General features: G+C 43.8%; 1 long non-coding RNA gene across 2 annotated transcripts in view; it reads right to left on the minus strand.

Annotated features, from left to right (window-relative positions):
* LOC146404212 (uncharacterized) overlaps nt 1-18,526 on the minus strand; it is a 131,578-nt gene extending 113,052 nt beyond the window's left edge. Inside the window, exon 1 of one of the 2 annotated variants that reach the window (XR_014844624.1) lies at nt 18,367-18,520. This is a non-coding gene — a long non-coding RNA (uncharacterized LOC146404212). Of the gene's footprint in view, nt 1-18,366 lie in introns of both variants that reach the window. The other variant, XR_014844623.1, reaches the window with a different exon arrangement.
* Nucleotides 18,527-18,809: the final 283 nt, after the last annotated feature.

Raw genomic sequence — 18,809 nt, forward strand, 5'->3', positions numbered from 1 at the left:
CCCATTCCCGCCTCAAAGAAAACCTCCAGCAGATACCGCCAGGAGAGAGGAGTCAGAGATCAAGCATTTTTTTTTTCTATTTTGATTCAACTTTTGCACAGAAAGTCATGCACTGCTAAGCCAGAGACTCAGAGGTAGGCTTCCCTTAGCCAGGCAGGCCCTGGGTTGTCCCTGGTGGTGGAGGCAGGCTGGCTCAGCAGAGGTTGTGGAAGAGCAGGAAAGGTCAGTTCCGTGGTAGTAGCTTCTACTTGACGTCACCAGCCCAACTATGCTCAGAAGTAGAAAATCCCCCCTATTACACAAGAGTGTGTTGGGTTATCCCAGCCCTGAACCCTTGGAATCTTTGTTTTATCCCTTCTCTTTGACATATTAACATGCATGTGACTTTTAGACCTTGAACCCTGTCACCACTCTCACCACGACTGTCACTCGTGTTAAGAACTCCCCCTTTATTTAATAACAAATATTTTGTCTTCCATCAAGTACCTGAAGTAAAATGTGTTGAAAATTAGTCACCAGGTGCCTTGCTTTGTTCTACTGAATTTGACGGCTGCATAGACGAGTGACAGAAACACAGCCCCAGACATCAGGCCGCCCGTTTGGGTTCACATCCCATCCCTGCCACAAGGGCCTCAGCCCATCAGTGCAGTGACAGCAGGTACTTCATGGGATGGTTGTCTGAGACGCAGCTGAGACCATACATGTAAAGTACAATTGTGCCTGGCTCACACCGGGCCATTTTTAGCATCGCCATGGCTGTCACTGTGAGATGGATCTGCTGGCAAATTTGGGTAGTTGCCACATTAATCTTTGAATTCCTTCAGTATAATTCAGGGTCGTTTGTGGCTTTAAGGGGCAAAACTACAGATTCTCTATTAGAGAGTCTCTCTAGGAAGGAAGTTAAATCATTCAGTTTCAAAAGAGTTGAAGTTTCAACAGTCAACTTGGGTTCAAACCCCACCCCCACCAGGGACTTTTCTGAGCACCATTTTCCTCTTCCCTAACAGGGGATAATTAGAAGTGTCCGAGAGCCCTGTTATGAAGGGTAAACCCTCATCTATGAAAAGGATGCCAGTAAAGAGCCTGACACATAGTAGGTACTAAAGAAACATTGATCCTAAAATACTTAGGAACCAAATTATGGACTTGCAGCTTTTCCTTTGAATACTGGAGCTCATGCTTTGTTTCTTACACATGATTACATTTTGAGCATTCAAATTACAGATGGAATAAAAAGGTGTGCGTGCAGGAAGATTAATATTCAAACCCACAAACAATCTCAGAAGTTGAATTTAACAGCTCCACATTATTTTGACTAGGAAAATGGGATTTTTCACCCAGCTCATAATCATTTAGACTTAGTCCATTAGTCACTTCATTTTTCACTGAAACTAGTTTTCTGGGATTGGCTGGACTCTGATTAGAAATGTTATGCATTCACATGTGGCAGACTTTAGAAGGTATCTTTATTGTAAGTAATGCATGCGTCCTGAAAAAGAGCTCAAAAAAGAATCCTTTCTCTAGTCAGGTGCATCAGTTAGAAAGGAGTCGGGAAAATAGTGAGAAAAACAACTCTTCAAGCACTCTAGACTGGCTTGGTAGAAAATTCCAGAATTTGTAGACACAATACAATCATAGGGACCCAGACATGGAGAGAGAGACCTCAGAGCAGATACAGAAGGAACACAAAAGTCACTTCATGCCTCCCTCTCATGGACACTGGGTCTGTGTTGAGTCCTGAGGGAAGGTGAACTCTGGAAAGACTGACTAGGCAACCCACCCTCTGCTGGCAGAGCCACACCCCCTCACCTGCCCAGGGACTTTGGGCAAAGCTCACACAGCTCTCGTGTCTTTATCTCTGAGAATGAAAGCGTTACCTGGTTGAACTCCCTTCCTTCCATCCTAGCTCCATGGTTTTGTGAAATTCTGTCTCTCCTCCCACAATTCAGAGTAAGGGATTTTCAAAGACTTCATCAAGAGGTAGAGGTTTTACCTCCTACACCGTTGGCAGGACTGTCAACTGCTACGACCACTGGAAGTGGCAGGACTGTCAACTGCTATGACCACTGGAAAACAGCATGGAAGTTCCGCCCCAAACTAAGGATAGGGTTACCTTGTGAGCCAACGATCCCACACCTCAGATGAAACTACAATTCAAAAAGATACAGGTACCCCTGTGTTCATAGCAGCACTATTCACAACAAACAAGACATGGAAACAACCTGTGTCCATCAACAGAAGAATGGATTAAGATGTGGTATATACACACAATGGAATACGACGCAACCATTCAAAGAGTGAAATAATGCCATTCACAGCAGCATGGATGCAACTAGATCTTATACCAAATGAAGTCAGAAAAAGACAAATACCATACCACTCACAAGTGGAATCTAAAATAGGACAGAAATGAAATAATCTACAAAACACAGAGAACAGACATGTAGTTGCCCAGGGAGGATGGGGTTGGAGGAGGGATGGAGTCAACAGATGTAAGTGATCATACAGGAAGGGGATAAACAAGCTCCTACTGTAGAGCACAGGGAACTATATTCAATGACCTATGAAAACCATAACAGAAAAAATATTTAAAAGGGTATGTTATATATATATGTGAATCACTGTGCTATACAGCAGTCATTAATATTGTACATAAACTATACTTTAATTAAAAATGTAGAGGCTTTAAAATACACTGGAACTATGAAAGTTGAGTATCCAAGAGTTCCCATCATGGTGCAGTGGAAATGCATCCAACTAGGAACCACGAGGTTGTGGGTTCGATCCCTGGCCTTGCTCAGTGGGTTAAGGATCTGGCATTGCTGTGAGCTGTGGTGTAGGCTGCAGATGTGGCTCTGATCTGGTGTTGCTGTGGCTATGGTGTAGGCTGGCAGCTGTAGCTCCGATTAGATCCCTAGCCTGGGAATCTCCATATGCTGTGGATGTGGCCCTAAAAAGCAAAAAGACAAAAAAAAAAAAAAAAAGTTGAGTATCCAGTTGTGCTCACAATTGTTTGCACCGTCATTCCACTGCTGTAAGGGCACAGGAGCAGCGCCATGGGTCTGCCATACCCACAATGGTGTCCTTAGCACCTGTCCACTGACACCTGCTGGAAGTCAGAGAATAGCTGTGGGGTGAATGAGTCCCCCGCACTGCTGTGTGGGGACCTGTGGGCACTGAAAACTAAATGTGCTTTGACTTCTGACGCTAATAGCTGACTGGATGGTTATAACTGAAACCACAGCTGCTCGTGGTCACACTGGAGACCGCCCAGTCCTTGGCTGGTGTCCTGACACCACCTCTCTGAATTAACTGCTTGGCCACATGTGCCCTCGACATACCGCCACCTCTGGCACAGCGGCAGTGCGTTTCAGCTGTTACTGCTTCATGCACATAGGAGGCAGAATACACAGGATCTGTCTGCATTTAGCCACATTTTCCTTCCGTCAGTGCTGAAACAGATTCCCTTCATTTGCCATACAGAGCTCAGGCAGTCTCTTCACCTACTTCAGCTCACTGGATCTGGAGCAGCACAGCCCTGAAAGGAGAGAAGGGCCACCTTCCTCTATGGCACAGCCATGCATGGGCGCTCCTGGTTTTTCAGAACAACTCCTAAGGCTTTTCTCCAGAGACTCATTCTGGGGAGCTGCTGTCTACACTGTGGACATTTGCTGAGATCCTAGGTCAGGTGGCAGGGCAGCTGTATCAAAATCCCCATACCTCGTGCTGTCAGCACATACTGATGAGCTGGAATGCGTCAGTAAATCTAATAATGACTCAAGAGTCTGATCAGCAAGTGTTTTTAGATTTTCTAATGATTTGAATGACCTCACTTCAGAGAGGCAAAAGCTTTGTTTTTTTTTTCCCCTGTGATAATTTAGACTTCGTCTCTTCTCATTTAGATATTTTGAAAATCTCATTTATTTCATTTAATTCTTTTGAGAATTCAAAGCTTGGTAACGTCCCATCTTTGAGTCATGAAAACTTTAGAAGTTGAGTAACTTCTACCCTAGAACTAGTTTTACTATAGTTCATTTACAATGTTCCTCCCATTTCTGCTGTACAACGAAGTGACCCAACCACCCAGATGCATTCTCCCCCCATCCATTTTCCAGTATTAGAACTAGTTTTTGGTGAGTTTGTTTGCATTTGCTTTTTAGGGCTGCACCCGCAGCTTATGGAAATTCCCAGGCTAGAGGTCGAATCAGAGCTACAGCTGCCAGCCACAGCCACACAGGATCCAAGCCACCTCTGTGACCAAACCACAGCTCACGGCAACACCAGAGTCTTAACCCACTGAGTGAGGCCAGGGATTGAACCCCATCCTCATGGGTCCTACTTGGGTTTGTTACCGCAGAGCCACGATAGGAACTCCCCAGTAGAACTAGTTTTTAAGGCAACTTGACCTGTTTCAATATTCTAATCAAATTTTTTGTCCAAGCAGTAGCACTGACTAGTGGTTAAGTCGTCAACCTGAGCATTGGTCTATGTGGCTCCACCACTTACTAGCTGGATGACCTCAGGCAAGTTGATTACACTGCTTGTTCCTCAATTTCTCTGTGTGCTTAAAATGGGGTGATGACAGCACCTTGTTTCAAGTGGTTTTCATGAGGATTAAGTGGGACGACATGTATAAACAGAGTCTGAACATGTGCATTTGGGCCACCATTTAACATACAAAAATAAACATTACGAACTTAGACATGAAAGAAAAAACCCTCTTATGTGTATATTTGCCTTTGGAAGAATCATCTTAAGAACTTTTCACATTAGTAACGCTTTAAAAACGAGCACAAATCAAACAGGGTGAGATGGTCTATCAGTTATCCACTCCCACATTACCAAATTGGTCCAGCCCTCATTGGCTGAGGACAGCAAACATCTATTATCCCACGGTTCTGTGGGTCAGGAATCAGGGAGTAGGTTCCTTGGGGTTTTCTGGCTCAGGGTCTCCCACCAGCCTTTGATCAGGCCAGTAAGCGCCGCAATTGTTTCACAGCTCAGGTGGGGAAGGGGGGGGACTCAGCTTCCAAGCTCACTGACATGTGTCCCTCTAGATGGCTGCATCACACATGGCAGCTGGCTTCTCCCAAAACTGCACCAACCAAGACGGAGAGCAAGGGCACTCAGCGTGAAAGATGGTCTCATTATAACTTACTCTCAGAGTCAGAGCTTATCACTTCTGCTCTATTCTGTTCCTTAGATGTGAGCGGGTTAAGGATCCGATTTGACCGCTAGCCTGGAAACTTCCATATGCTGCAGGTGCAGCAAGTTCCTAAACCAGCTCACCCTCAAGGGGAGGGACTGCATGAGGCAGGAGTCCCAGGATGAAGGGCTCCTTCGGGCCATCTCAGCAGCTGCTTCCCGGGGACAGGCAAACTGACAATCATTTAAGCCAAGGATGACGTTCACCTGAAAAGCATGGTTGACTCTGTAGAAATTTGGTTGCTTAAAAAACTAAATTTCTTTGTAAAAAACAATTTCCTGTCGATTCCTTAAGTCCGCATTTACTATGTGTCGGGCTCTGCAGAGGATGCAGGAGAACCTCAGGGTGAGCCCTCAGAGGAGCTCCTCGTCTGTCCTTTCTCATTTAGGAAATGGCCTTCCCGGGACTCGGCGTTCAGAGGGAATGAAAGAGGCATTTTCAGACACAGAGGAAGCGGCATCATTCTCACACTAACAGAAAAGCAAAAGCGGCAGCCAGGCATGCCTTGCAAGTACAGCTGTTGCAATTCTAAAATTTTTTAAGCCCCACGTATCTGGCGAATCATTCATTCCCTCAAGAAATATACATTTAGCTCCTCTGAGATACTTCGCCCTTCAAAGGCTTTGAGGCCACAATAGACCTGAAAACTCCTACACCTGAGGAGCTTCCATGCTTGCAGGGAGTGATGAGAAACAAGTAGGTACATCAAGTTAGGTACCAACACGTGTTACTAAAGGGGAAAAGGGCAAAGTAAGCAAAGAGTGTTATTCTTCACAGGGAGGTCGAGGAAATGATTTCCAAACAAAAGCCCAACTGAAGTGAGAGGGGAAAAGGTGCGAATCCCTGAGGGCTTTAGTGTCCAGAACACCAAGGGGCAGGGTGCAGGGAGGAGAGTGAGAAGCAAGAAAGTAACAGGAGATTACGTCAGGGCTTCTTGGGGCAGACTGTGGGAGGTCTTGTGGACCTGGGAAGGAGTGGATGGGAGCCATGGAGGGTTTTATGTCCGCAGCGATGTGATCCCATCATTTCAGAAGCTCACAGTGGCTGCCCTGGCCTGGGATGGAGCTGGACCTGTGAAGCCAGCACTCTGCCAGGCCTCCATCAGCAACTCCTGTATCAGTTTACTGGGGCTGCTATAACAAAGGACCACACACCGTGTGGCGCGAATCACTGGAACTTATGTCTTACGGTCCTAGAGGTAGACGTCCAAGATCAAGGAAATGATCAGGGCCATGCTTCCTCAGAAGGCACGAGAGAAGGATCTGATCCAGGTTCTCCCTGAGTTTCCGTGAGTTCCTTGGTTTGTGACATATTAATCTTCACCTGTTATTCTCCCTGCGTCCAGATTTCCACTTTTTATAAAGATGTAAGTCATTCTGTGTTAGGGTCCCACACTTCTGCACTCTAACTTCATCTTAATCACATCTGCAATGACCCTGTTTCCAAATAAAGCCACATTTTAAGGAAAATGGGAAGGGTGTTTACAACTTTAACATATGAAGTTGGGGAGGAGATAATTCAACCCATAATACTTTTTTTTTTTTTTTTGTCTTTTTGCCATTTCTAGGGCCGCTCCCACAGCATATGGAGGTTCCCAGGCTAGGGGTCGAATCGGAGCTGTAGCTGCCAGCCTACGCCAGAGCCACAGCAACGCGGGATCCAAGCTGTGTCTGTAACCTACACCACAGCTCACGGCAACGCTGGATCGTTAACCCACTAAGCGAGGCCAGGGATCGAACCCGCAACCTCATGGTTCCTAGTTGGATTCGTTAACCACTGCGCCACGAGGGGAACTCCCATAACACCTTTCTTCCTTCTATTCTCCAATTAGAGAGCTTCCTAAAACATATATGGCTTCAGCAGAGACTAGTAGGAAGAGGGTACAGTCCAGGAAGATAAAGTGTGCTAACTGAAGGCCAAATTCACGCCTCTCCAACGTGTCTGGAATCTGTCTTGCTCAGGTTCAATGGGTGTAAACGAAGGACCAATGTGGGTAGAAATTAAAGCAGTTGTCAACAGAAATATCATGACATCTACTCATTTAGTTTCCAGCTTCTCAGGCCATCAGCCCCCAGAGAATTACCCCTTTTCTTCCCTCACCGTGCGTGTCAGGATCACACCGCCTCTCGCCAGGAGAGGAAAACTCAAATACTTTTGTGCAATGAACTCTTTGGGAACAAGCAACCTATTTAAATGAACTAGTGGAATGCTCCTCAATCCTGTGCAAACAAGACCTGCAGACTATGTAGATGCTGGGGGGGGGGGGGGGATGTGCTGTGGTCTTGCAAGCAGGTGGGAAAATGCCTTCAGCATTTATTACACATAATGTTGAGATGTTGTTGCCTGGGTGCTTTGAGGGATAAAATTTACATCAATGATATGTGATGAGACGCATCTACATTAGTGTGAAAAAATTTTCTTTACCTTTATTCAGACTGTCTAGTCTACTCATATGACCCAATTTATTTTGCATTTTCCTTAAAACATTGGACATCATCCACTTAAGACCCTGCCTGCCTCAAAGAGGACACTGAATAAATATCCAGAAGCGTCAGAAAGTAAAACGGGGATAAAACAACCCTGCCAAGATGTCTTGGTTGCTACACCCCCAATCCAAAGCCACTGAACAGAAAGACCCAAACAAAAATGTGACATACTCTCCTGGGACTTCTCAGCACAGCCCAAACTACAATTAAAATTGGGCAAAAAAAAAAAAAAAAAAAAAGCCAAACTTGAACATATACTCACATAGCAAGTTATTTTTAAAACAATTAGCAGTTTCTAATTTTTCTAATTTCAAAAATGCAAGATTAAAATAAGCTTACATCTTATAAAAATGGGACATTGACAGTGTTAAGTGGTATGTCATTTCACAAATTGCATTATGCTAAACATATGTACCTCTTTTATATTCCAATAACCTATTATTAATTCACTTTAGGGTCATAAAATCTGCTTATTCCTATCATTTTACACCTTTGTTTTAGCAAACAAAATAATAAAACATTATTCTATAAAAATAAATAAAACAATTAGCAGTTTCAAAGTCCCTAAGTGTTAGAAGGACATGTAATTTTTTTCCAAGACGATTCTGTAATACAACTAGCAGGGAGGTGAAAAAGCACAGGAATGACAATCAGGCAAAGCAGGCTCTAGTCTCGGCTCCACCCACGAACAAGTGGACAGACTGAGTGGAATCTCTCATCTCTGGGGCTCAGTCTCCTCACCTGTAGGAGGAATGCATCACATGGGATGTTGTTTATGCCTCTTGCCAGCTTTAGCCGTCTATCATTCTGCTCCAAGATATTCCATAGACATTTGGCCAAGGAATCCGATCTGTAGATGGGTCTGAGAAGGGAGGCTCAAACAAAATTGGGGTGTACACCTTTGAAGGGCAGAAGACTTGAGGCTCTAATGTCTCCACTCCCCCACCTTACTTCCCAGGCATTGTCTCACCCAGACAATGCCAAGAGCCCCCAGGTGGCACCTCTGCTTCCATCTTTGCCTTGCCTCCACCCAATCTTTCAACTGTATCACTTCCCATTCATTCCATGCACACCTTGAGCACTGACCTGGGTGCATGAGTGCTGGCGATGAATGGACGAAACAGACAACTCTGCTCTGACAGAGCCTACTTTTTATTGGCAAGACTAGGGAGACAGATAAATGAATACTTAAGATGGTGTCAGGACGTGATAAACACAGTGAAGAAAATCAAAGCAGAGGATGGAGCCAGAGGAAAGTACTACTTTAGACATGGAGCCATGGAAGGCTCCTCAGGGGACTATCTGAACACAGACATGAAGAAGGGAGGGGGGGAGAGGGGGAATTCAGAGTAATGCACCGTGGGCAGCGGGAAGGGCCAGGGCGGAGTCCTGGGTGGGGTATGCTTGGTTCGGTGCCTCCACATCACAGTAAGTGGATCTGTGTTTCTAGAGCAGAGTGAATAAGGGAAAAGTGGGCAGATGATGGGTCAGAAAGCTAATCTTGAACCAGATCACCTAGCGCCCTATGGATAATGCAAAGAACTTTAGGTTTTATTTTTGAAGAACCCATTAAAGAGTTGAGCAGGGAAGTGACATGATCAGATTTGCTTTTGTGAAGAATCATTTTAGCCTATTGGTGCAAGTTTTACTAAAGGGAGACAAGAGTGGAAGCAAAGAGACCATAAAAGCATGACTGCATAACCCAGGTGAGAAATGATGGTGGGGGAACCTGGGATGATCTCACTGGATGAGTGAGAAGTAGTGGGGTCTCAGATATATTTTGAGGTCACTGCTGGCCTTGCTTCTGGTGTGAATGTGGAAGGATGAGAAGAGCAGAATCTTTAAGGCTGATGTCAACTTTTGGGCTTAAGTGGTATTTAAGCATGTGCATGGTGTTTTATATGCCTGGCAGAGGATGAGCAGCTGATTAGGGAAGCTTTGAAGGGCAGAAGACTTGAGGCTCTAAGCTTAAGATGCCTGTTGACCATCTAAGCATGGCTATCAGGTAGACACAGAATAGGAGTCTGTGGTTTGAGATGATGGGAGAGGATAAAAACATTTGGAAACGAGCAGCACATTTGAAGTCCTTGGGATTAACGAGAGCATTTTAGCAAACGACTGAAGAAGCAGCACATCAATGGCTGAGCCCCGGGGCACTCCAGGGCTTACAGTTTGCGTAAAGAAGACTCCAGCACTGAAGACAGGTCACAAGCCCATCCACAGCCTCCCTCCAACCCCACACACAACTACTCATCTACTTGCAGCTGCACCAGCATCCTTCACTCTTGTTACATGCACTGTCCATGCTCCTGTCCAAAGCCCACACAGTTCACTGACACTTGAAAATCCATTCCTCTCCTGTCCAGGGATTATCCCTCCCCATTCTGGAAAAAAAACTTATCAGATCCATCCCAGGAGGATATAAACTTCTTCAAAAAAAAAAAAAAAAAATAGGTGTTCCCGTTGTGGCTCAGTGGTTAATGAATCTAAGAACCATGAGGTTTCGGGTTCGATCCCTGGCCTTGCTCAGTGGGTTAAGGATCCGGTGTTGCCGTGAGCTGTGGTGTAGGTTGCAGACGTGGCTCGGATCCTGCATTGCTGTGGCTCTGGTGTAGGTTGGTGGCTACAGCTTCAATTAGACCCCTAGCCTGGGAACCTCCACATGCCGTGGAGTGGCCCAAGAAATGGCAAAAAGACCAAAAAAAAAAAAGCGCCTTTGTACCCCATGTCCCTCTCCAGGCACTGTCCATCTCACGGTCTCCTCTAGAGCAACATTCCTCAACACAGCTGAAGTTTCTACCATTTCTTATTCTTCTAGTCCCTCTTGAATCTACTCCAATCTGACCTCTGACCTCAAGACTCTACCAAAACGTCCTCTCTAAATTTCCACATGGCCAAATCCAAAAGTCCGCTCTCAGCAGCATTTCAATTGCTGATTACATCTTCTTCTTCTTGGAATAACTGTTTCATTTAGCTTCTAGAACACCATTCTTTCATGTTCCCTTTCTTACTCCTTTGTGGTTTCTGCCTAGATTCCATTCATTCATTCAGTGGGCACTTTGGGCTACTCTGCACTTACATTGCCCTTGCCTCTTGAGCTACAGCAGTGACCAGGCCGAAGCTCTTCCTATCCTGGAGCATTGCACATTCTAGTTGGTAGAGACAAACCCGTGTTCTGGAAGCCAGGTGAAGACCATGTGTCAAGAAGGAAGAGGTGATCAGCTGCACAAGTCATGCTCAGAGAGCAAGTGAGATGAGGACTGTGAATTAACCAATGGATGTGCCTATTAGGGGCTTGATGGTAACCCTGACATCATCAATTTTAGTGGACAGAGAACAAAAGAAACTCTGGAGTAGATTCCAGGTAAAGTGGCAAATGAGAAGAGGCTATAGTAAGTGTCAACTCCTGTCAAGACACTTTGAAACATCTCTTGAAATGTCTCTTCTCTGAAACACGTTTTTTTTTTTTGGTCTTTTTAGGGCCACATCTATGGCATATGGAGGTTCCCAGGCTAGGGGTCCATTTGGAGCAGTCTCCAGCCTATGCCAGAGCCACAGTGACGTGGAATCTGAGCCGTGCCTTTGACCTACACCACAGCTCACGGCAACACCAGACCCTTAACCCACTGAGTGAGGCCAGGGATCGAACCAGCATCCTCATGAATGCTGGTCAGGTTCATTAACTGCTGAGCCATGAGGGGAACTCTCTCCAAAACACTTGCTTGCACTTTTTTCTAGGTCTCAGTTTAGATGTCATTGCTCAGAAAAGTATTTTCTGACCAATCTAAGTTTTCTTCCTGTCATTTTTCCCTCATGGACCCACCTCATTTTCTGTCACTACACTATCATGTTTATAACTATCGATTTCAGTGTTTGAAATTGACTTATAATATCTATCCCACTATTCAAGCTCAATAAGGCTGTTTTACAGTTCTGCAAAATGAGTACCTAGAGTGTTACTGGCACAACAGTTCTTGCTCAAATTAATGAACAAGTGAATGATGAACCAGTCTTTTTCTCTGGGGCTTATGCTGGATTGTGCCCTATCACCTTGGTTAAAATAGAATTATGCTTTCCAGGAAAGCCATTCCCTTTGGGTCCCTGGAATGAAGTTGGCAAAACAAAATCTAGCACCAGGATTTGGAAAGTAAAGCAAATGGCATTACTGGAAGAATAGTTTACAATCAAGTATGTGGAGAACAACAGATTCAGAAGTGCCCAGGGGATTCCGCTTGTCATTTCTCTTCTTCATTGTTCATCCAGCTCTTCTTTCCAACTATTAAGACCTGACTCCTAAGTCCGAGGGCAGATGTTGACTGAGAATGCACAGAGGCTGGAGAGGCCATATCTTAAGAACTACCCGAAACTTCCCCTTGCAGCTCCAGTGGGGCTGCTTACATTTCCCAGCAAGCCTGACTTGTCCACGCTACACCAGTGTTTCAGGACTGGTTGGTCACTCTATCTTGGTTTCTCCAACATTCCCTTCTGGATATAACTTCTCTAGTTTTTGCCACAGTTGTATAAAGCCTAATTCTGTAATAAATCTGTTATCCAATAAGAGACATAGAGGTCCTGGTTTCCTGATGAAACCATACTTAGTCATGGGCTCAGCCACATGGAATTCCACTCTTCAAGGCTGATGTGACAACAGCCTATGCTGAGTGTCCAATCTCCCTACAATAAGGACCAGGCTTGAGTGCTGAATATGGCACCATTCCCCAGGGGAACCAGCCACCACCCGATTACTCTGGACCACTTCCATCACAGAAGGGCAGTGCTTTGTTCTCCTTGAATAAACGCTTACTCTGGATATGGATTTCTTCTTTGCCCAGAGAGCTTCTGCCAAAATCACCATCAATGGACTTAAAGACTGTCTTATCTTACAGAGCATTGCTTCTGACCAAGTTCATTTGGTAGCAAACTGAGTGCAACAATGGTCTTGTGTTCACAGAATTTACTAGTATGACCACATTTCCCATCATACTGAAGCAGCTGACCTGATGAGAACTAAATATTCAGTTATGGGTCCAGCTGGCTGGCAATACTACAGAATTAGAGTAATATCCTCCAGTGTGTGGTATATACCCCCAATATATATACTTTATATACTCCCAGTATATATATATACTGTCCCAAGGGACTATATATATATATATATATATATATATATATATATATATATATATACTGTCCCAAGGGACTATATATATATATATATATATATACTGTCCCAAGGGACTATATATATATATATATATATATATATATACATATAGTCCCAAGGGACTATATATATATATATACTGTCCCAAGGGACTATATATATATATACTGTCCCAAGGGACTATATATATATATATATATATATATATATACTGTCCCAAGGGACTATATATATTTGTCCCAAGGGACTATATATATATATATATACTGTCCCAAGGGACTATATATATATATATATATATATATATATATACACACACACATACATATATATATATACACACACTTTTTCCCCATAGCCAAGATTTTCCGATCTGGTAACCAAGAGACAGATATGGAATAGGTCCTTTCACAATCACCCTTCTTGCCCTTAGGGCAATTTTGCTTCCCATCCCCTTAGTTTAGGGCTAAACTCTTTAGTCCTTAGTTCCCAAGGGGAACCACCAGGGGATTCAACAAATCCATTAAGCTGGATGTTTGAAGCTGCCACCTGGCCATTTTGGACTCTTCAATCCACTGAGCCAACAAGCAATAAGGGAGGTTACTAACCAGAGACCTCATTTTCCAGGGGAAATTAAGTTGATACTACACAATGGATCAGGGAAGAATATTTCTACCATCGAAGCTCCTCTCTTGTGATAAAACTTGGTAGAAAGCTATATCAAAACAGTAAATTAATGTTAAAAATTTCATGCATAAAATTTGGAGACCCCACCCACCCAGCAAGGAACGATGACCAGATGAAGAAAAAATAGAATTGGGGTTAAATAGTAAAAGAAGGGAATTAGAAATACACGCTATTATCATGGCCAGTTGCAGAAACGCAGAATGTAGTAGTGATAAATCCTTCTTCCTTGCTTATATGAAATATTGATATATAGATGATATAGACAGGTATTTAGCCAACCTTTCTTCTACTATCTTACGCAGGAGGTAGTCACAGGGATCAAGCTTACATCTCAATATTTAACTTAGAGGCTATCAAAGTAGGAGTGTGGCTCAGCTAGAAGAGGAATCAATGTCACCAAAGGGACACAGGAGAGTCTGTACAGGTTCCTTCTGGGGGAGAGGTTGCATACTTTCTAATGATCCTACCATGTTAGGCAGAAGCAGGATTTTGTCTTTACTTAGAAATTAAGCTTGAAGAGGAATGTATAGACGCCAAGTTGACAAGAAGTGAACTGTGCTGGATTATGTTGCTTTGACTTGGTTAATCTGGGAATTACATTTCCCAGAATCCCCTTTTGTGCATGGTTCCACATGAGAACTAAGGAATTTGCCTGAGATTTGGAAAATAGAAACAGTGGCCATTACCCCCAGGAGTCATGTTAGGTAAACAGTGATGAACAAGCAGGAGAGCCTGAGAGGTCCCAGTTTTCCTGATTCTTCTTCACTCTGCCTCTAGCTCCTCTTCCTATGGGCTGGTCCTGCTGACCAGCAGCACTTGCAGACCGCATACCTTTTGCTTGATTGTGGATCTGCAGAGATAGTAGCTACCTAGAAGCAACAGATTCCTAGACCTTTCCGCAAGCATCCTTTTGGTGGTCCAGGGGCTAGATGTGCCTGGCTCCTCAGATACTCCCACCAACTGGCCCACCCACCCCCAATGCTTCAGGAGGTACAGTGACTTATTTTCTATTCCTCCAATTTCCCTTCCGCTACTATGTGAGGTCTAATCCTATAATACAGCCCTTATCTCATAGTATTCATGGCGACTCCATTTCCCCGACTGGCAGATTCATTGACTACCTAAAATTCTTCATGAATAACTTTCACTATGTCCAACACCTAGTGCCCCAACTATCCCTATGTTCTCGAAGGAGAAGCATCTGAAAGCATTTTACTTTCTTCCTTTAAACTGGCTATAAGAAGAGAAAGGAATGCGTATTTTCTGTTCTAAAAAAATTTCATGTAATTTTTGATGTTAAGTTGCTAGGCATTGGAAGAAGTGGCAAGAACTTTAATGTTTTATTGCACACCAGAGCTAAGAGTGCCAAAGACCTCCCTTAATCCACCTAACAGTTATTACAAGTCAAAGATAAGGTAGTGCCAGTGTTCTTTATGAAATGTGTACTGTGACTTTTTTAATTTGGGGGGGCACACTTGGGGCATATGGAAGTTCCCAGGCTAGGAGGTGAATCAGAGCTGTGGCTGCCAGCCTACACCACAGCCACAGCAATGTCAGATCCGAGTTGCATCAGCGACCTACCCCACAGCTCATGGCAATGCCGGATCCTTAACCCACTGAGAGGGCCAGGGATCGAAACTTCATCCTCATGGATGCTAGTCACATTCCTTTCCACTGAGCCACAATGGTAACTCCCTATTTTTCTTTTTATCATAGTTGATTTACAATGTTCTGTCAATTTCTGCTGCAGAGCAAAATGACCCAGTTATACATATATACATTCTTTTCCTCACATTATCGTCTATCATGTTCTATCACAAGTGATTGGATCTAGTTTCCTGAGCTATACAGCAGGACCTCATTGCTCATCTGTCCTAAATCTGTCCTAAATGTAACAGTTTTCGTACTAACCCCAAACTCCCAGTCCATCCCCTTCCTTCCCCTCCCCCTTGGCAACCACAAGTCTGTTCTCTATGACCTGAGTTTATTTCTCTTCAACCATAAATTTCTGTAGATAGGTTCATTTGTGCCATATTTTAGATTCCACGTACAAGTGAAATCATATGGTATTTGTCTTTGACTTATTCTTGAATGCAAGGTTTTTCTTCTGAGTGTCAGGCATCCCCCAACTCCTCTAATAATACCCTTGGTCTCAGAGGAGAGCGAGTTTGTGTATCTGTGCTAATTATCTCTTGGGGGTACAGCTGGAAATGACACCCAGTCATGAGCAGAACGACTTATTTTATAAAAAGGAGTCATTTCTGAAGGACTGTAGAAACATTTTTTTAAAAACCCAAATAAATTCTGGGTTGGTAAAGTGATCATTTCTACTTGGAGTGTGGTGACGGGAAATCGAGTGCTTTTCCTGTGTGTTTCATGGAATTACATTTCATGCTGCTTGATAGAATCCACAAGAGCTGTCATTTGTCATGGTCCCAGCAAGAAACATATGGCACATGAGTAATGGAGAGTTTAATGAAGAGACTGTTTACAGAGTCCAGGGCAGGGTTAAAGGAAACCAGCGAGGCTTGGTGAAGCATCCCTGGGCTAGCAACAGTGGAGAGCAGAGACCTGGGCCCCAAGGAGCTAAAAGAATGAATGGTTTCAGGAGCCTAAATCACTGGAGGAAGCTGAGGGAGTGAGCCTGAGACAAGGCACTGCCAACCCATAGCCCAACAGACAGGGCTGGGAGTAAGTACTCTTGCTTCAGTGTCATCCACCCTCCCATTCCTGCCAGGATCTCCCACTTCCAAACTCAATCATAAGCCAGAGGTCAAGGGCCTTTGGTTGGTACAGTCCATCACGATCAGCTTCCTGTGGCCTTTGGCAGGATGGAGAGTGGATCTAGGGGCAAACAGAATATCCACACAAGCTTTCACGCCCAGATTTATATGGGAGAAAACTAGTCTTATCACAGATGTAACCACTATGCTATTATGTGTTATTAGAGACTTCTTTCTGCATGAACGTGCCTGAGAGGGCAGCCTTCACTCATCAGGACATAGTCAAGCTCTTTATCTGTTGCACAACAAGGTTAGCAAGATAATAAGTATTCATCCAGGTGAAATCACTTAGTTTGGATGTTTGAATCTCTTTTGTAAAGCTTCTTGGCTTTAAGAGCCATGGGGGCATAGGTTTGTTATTTAGCTACATTGCATCATAACATATCGCCCTGTTTTGGCACTCCCAAGTGTGGGTTAGCCCAGAAAGAATCAATTTTATCATTAGGAAAATTGCTGAACAGAAAACCCATCAATGATGACTTCACAATGACACCTCGTATTCATCAATGACTTAAATTGGATATCGCTTCTTCCTCATTCACCATTGGCACGCTCACTATCACTGCATTTCAAATACCAAGTGATTCAAATGAGTCAGACAATTCAAAGCCTTTTAACCAGATAAGTGACATTCATCAGTCACAAGAGTCTGGAATGGCTCATGCTGAGAAAGAGGGTTTCCCTGGGATGGTGGGACAAGCAGTGACCATGTCTTCTCTGCCCATCCACTGGGATTTCCTATGGCAAAGAGCAGGAGGCTTGGATTCTCTGTCACTAGAAATGGTATGTCACAGCTCTAGCAATAAACTTCTGGAGTAATTGCTTGTTCTTGATGAAGCCACTTGTCCTCCAATGTCAGCATCTTCTACCCATTTGATCTTTCTCCTATTTTTCTTGTCTAAGTATGATCCTTACACTCAAGGCCAACATTATCTTTTTGTATCTTCCCGGCTTTATTTGATCAATGATTACAATGGAAGAATCCTGGTGAAGGGCGATTATTGCAAAATTTCTAAGGTATCTTAATGCAGAGGAAAGTGAATTTCTAGAATTAAGGAGACTCTTGTGAAGGAGGGGACATGGATGGATCCCACCGTAAGTAAGAAATTCCTTTGAGGATTCATGTTCTATTAATAGAGTGTGTATGGATTTTTCATTCTGGGTCATGATAACAAGAAATATAATTTCTCTAAATCTCAAAGAACTGCAGCTCCATGAAGATATCATCATTTTTCTGTGCCCCTACACACGCCAGTGCACCACTGTGGAATGTTATCTGAGAAGCACATGTTTTTACATACCAAATTACCAAAACTAAACACACCTGCACACGCACAACTCCCAGGGTTATCAGGTATTGACTGGTGAAAAACAAACTTTCTGGAAGAAAGTTTTATCAAGACCCAATTAAACATACATATACTTGGACCTAGCAATTCAACACTAGGGATTTGTTCTAGGAAAATAATTATGTACCTATTAAAGTGTTTGTTGCATAGACAATAAGAATGAAAAACCAGAAGAACACATATCCAAAAGCAGTAAATACATGGAATAAATTATGGCATTTCAAAATATGGGCTACAGTACCACACATCTGCTGGCTGATTGCCCAGCACCCATTTCCCCTAAATACATTCAGATGTTATGTTAGTCTCCCTACGTACAGAGCACCTGCTGGTTTACAGGTATCCCTTGAATAATGTAGGAGTTAGCGGCCAACAACCCCTGTCCTCACAATCAAAAATCCACATATAATTTATATTTTCCCCCAAACTGAACAACTAGTCTGTTGGCCAGAAGCCTTACTAATAAAACATCAATTAACACATAATTTGTGCATTACATGTATTATATACTGCATTACGTATCTACAAGAACCGTATCAATACCCAAACTTTGTCATCATCTCTTCACAAGATGGGTAGTGGGGACCTACGCTGATATGGTCTCATATGATACGAAAGATAGTGCACAGTATTATAGCCATATTCATAATACCATGTTGGAAGCAATATTCAAAAAAAAAAAAAAACTCACCTCTGATGATAGGCAGTTTCTTCAACTGTTACGGACCCAGGTTTGCCTTGCCCAATGCAACGCAAGCTGAAACGCTGAGGCGCCAAGGTTTGCAGCAGGGGGTTCACCCACAAGGCAGCTAAGCGAGAAGAAGGAAGAACAAATCCACTCCTCCTAAAGTACAGGAGCTGGGGGTATTTATAGGATTATCAACTAAAGCAGCAGGGTTGGTTGAGGCGTGGGGCGCTTGGAGGGCGTTGCATGTGGTGATTGGTCAAAGGTGCGGTTCTGCGCAGGCGTAACCAGGCTACAGGCCTCCACAGGCTGAAAAGGGCTGAGCCTGGACCTTTGCGCATGCCTAGTTGAAAGGTCAGCGGTCCTATCCAGTCTTAACCAGCTCAGTTCAAACTAGAGGCAGCTGACTCCAAGTTTCTAGAAAACAACCCCGGCAAACATCTTACTAT

Source organism: Sus scrofa, chromosome 4, assembly GCF_054392235.1.
Source record: "Sus scrofa isolate SSC_HxYL_T2T_F1_AM1 chromosome 4, Sscrofa_HxYL_maternal_Yorkshire_Landrace_v2.0, whole genome shotgun sequence".
Lineage (NCBI taxonomy): Eukaryota > Metazoa > Chordata > Mammalia > Artiodactyla > Suidae > Sus > Sus scrofa.